The sequence below is a fragment of the Rhinolophus sinicus genome, chromosome 16, assembly GCF_057876585.1.
Source record: "Rhinolophus sinicus isolate RSI-liver-muscle chromosome 16, RSI-T2T, whole genome shotgun sequence".
Taxonomy (NCBI): Eukaryota; Metazoa; Chordata; class Mammalia; order Chiroptera; family Rhinolophidae; genus Rhinolophus; species Rhinolophus sinicus.
In genome coordinates this window covers 85590001-85592500 of record NC_142516.1, presented here as the reverse complement: position 1 = coordinate 85592500, position 2500 = coordinate 85590001, and positions in this window count along the sequence as shown.

Genomic DNA, 2500 nt, shown 5'->3' with positions numbered 1-2500 from the left:
AAGGTTAGGGTTAGGTTTAGGGATAATTTTGCGTTAGGGTTACGGTAAGGGTAGGGTTAGGTATTCGTTAGGGTTAGGGTTAGGGTTAGGGTTAGGGTTAGGTTTAGGGTTAGCTTTGCGTTAGTGTTAGTGTTAGGGTTAGGGTTAGGGTTAGGTTTAGGTTTGCGTTAGGGTTAGGGATAGGGTTAGGGTTAGGGTTAGGGTTATGGTTAGGTTTGCGTCAGGGTTATGGTTAGGATTAGGTTTAGGGTTATGGTTAGGGTTAGGGTTAGGTTTGCGTAAGAGTTCGGGTTAGGATTAGGTTTAGGGTTAGGGTTAGGGTTAGGGTTAGGGTTAGGGTTAGTTTAGGGTTAGGTTAGGGTTAGGGTTAGGTTAGGGTTAGGGTTAGGTTTGCGATAGGGTTAGGGTTAGGGTTAGGGTTAGGGTTAAGGTTAGGATTAACGTTAGGTTTAGGATTAGGGTTAGGGTTAGGGTTAGGGTTAGGGTTAGGTTTGCGATAGGGTTAGGGTTAGTGTTTGAGTTAGGTTTGCGTTAGGGTTTTCGTTAGGTTTAGGGTTAGGTTAGGGTTAGGGTTAGGGTTAGGGTTAGGGTAGGGTTAGGGTTAGGCTTAGGGTTAGGGTTAGGTTAGGGTTAGGGTTAATGTTAGTTTTCGAGTTAGGGTTAGGTTTAGCTTTAGGTTGTGATAGGGTTAGGGTTAGGGTTAGGGTTAGGTTTGCGTTAGGGTTAGGGTTAGGTGTAGATTTAGTGTTAGTGGTAGGGTTAGGTTTGCGTTACGATTAGGGTTAGGGTTATGGTTATGGTTAGGGTTAGTTTTGCGTCAGGGTTAGGGTTAGGATTAGGTTTAGGGTTAGGCTTACGGTTAGGGTTAGGTTTGTTTTAGGGTTAGGGTTAGGGTTAGGATTGCGTTAGGGTTAGGGTTAGGGTTAGGGTTAGGTTTAGTGTTAGGGTTAGGGTTAGGGTTAGGTTTAGGGTTAGGTTACGGTTAGGGTTAGGGTTAGGGTTTAGGTTTAGGGTTAGGGTTAGGGTTAGGTTACGGTTAGTGTTAGGGTTAGGTTTAGGGTTACGGTTAGGGTTAGGTTTGCGTTAGGTTTAGGGTTAGGGTAAGGGTTAGGGTTAGGTTTCTGTTAGGGTTAGGGTTAGGGTTAGGGTTAGGGTTAGGGTTAGGGTTAGGGTTAGGGTTATGCTTGCGTTACGGTTAGTGTTATGGTGAGGTTTAGGGTTAAGGTTAGGTTTGCGATAGGGTTAGGGTTAGGGTTAGGGTTAGGTTTGCGTTAGAGTTTTCGTTAGGTTTAGAGTTAGGCTTAGGGTTAGGGTGAGGGTTAGGGTTAGGGTAGGATTAGTGTTAATGTTAGGGTCAGGGCTATGGTTAGGGTTAGGGTTAGGGTTAGGGTTAGGTTTTCGTTAGGGTTAGGGTTAGTGTTATTGTTAGGTTTGCGTTAGGGTTAGGGTTAGTGTTAGGGTTAGGGTTAGGGTTTGGGTTAGAGATATGTTAGGGTTATGGTTACGGTTAGGGTTAGGTTAGGGTTAGGGTTAAGGTTAGGGTTAGGTTTAGGGTTAGGTTTGCGTTAGGGTTAATTTAAGAGTTAGGGTTAGGTATGCTTTAGGGTTAGGATTAGGGTTAGGGTTAGGGTTAGCTTTCCGTTAGGGTTATGGTTAGGGTTAGGGTTAGGGTTAGGGTTAGGGTTAGGTTTGTGTTAGGGTTAGTGTTAGGTTTAGGGTTAGGGTTAGTGTTAGGTTTGCGTTAGGTTTAGGGTTTAGGGTTGGGGTTAGGGTTAGGTTTCTGTTAGTGTTAGGGTTAGGTTTAGGGTTAGCGTTAAGGTTAGGGTTAGGTTTAGTGTTATGTTTGCGTTAGGGTTAGTGTTAGGGTTAGGGGTAGGGTTAGGTTTGCGTTAGGGTCAGGGTTAGGTTTAGGGTTAGGTTTAGGGTTAGGGTTAGGGTTAGGGTTAGGGTTAGGGTTAATGTTAGGGTTAGGGTTAGGTTTGCTTTAGGGTTAGGATTAGGCTTAGGGTTAGGGTTAGGGTTAAGGTTAAGGTTAGGTTTAGGGTTAGGGTTAGGGTTAGGGTTAGGGTTAGGTATGCGTTAGCGTTAGGGTTAGGGTTAGGATTAGGGTTAGCTTTGCGTTAGTGTTAGGGTTAGGGTTAGAGTTAGGGTTAGAGTTAGGTTAGCTATGCGTTAGTGTTAGGGTTAGGGTTAGGGTTAGGGTTATGGTTAGGGTTAGGTTTAGGGTTAGGGTTAGTGTAAGGTTTAGTGTTAGTGTTAGGGTTAGGGTTAGTGTTAGGGTTAGGGTTAGGTTTAGTGTTAGGGTTAGGTTTAGGGTTAGGGTTAGTGTTAGGGTTAGACTTAGGCTTACGGTTAGGGTTAGGTTTGCGATAGGGTTAGGGGTAGGGTTAGGGTAAGGTTTGCGGTAGGGTTTTCGTTAGGTTTAGGGTTAGGGTAGGGTTAGGCTTAGGGTTAGGGTTAGGGTAGTGTTAGGGTAGGGTTAGCGTTAGGGTTAGGTTAG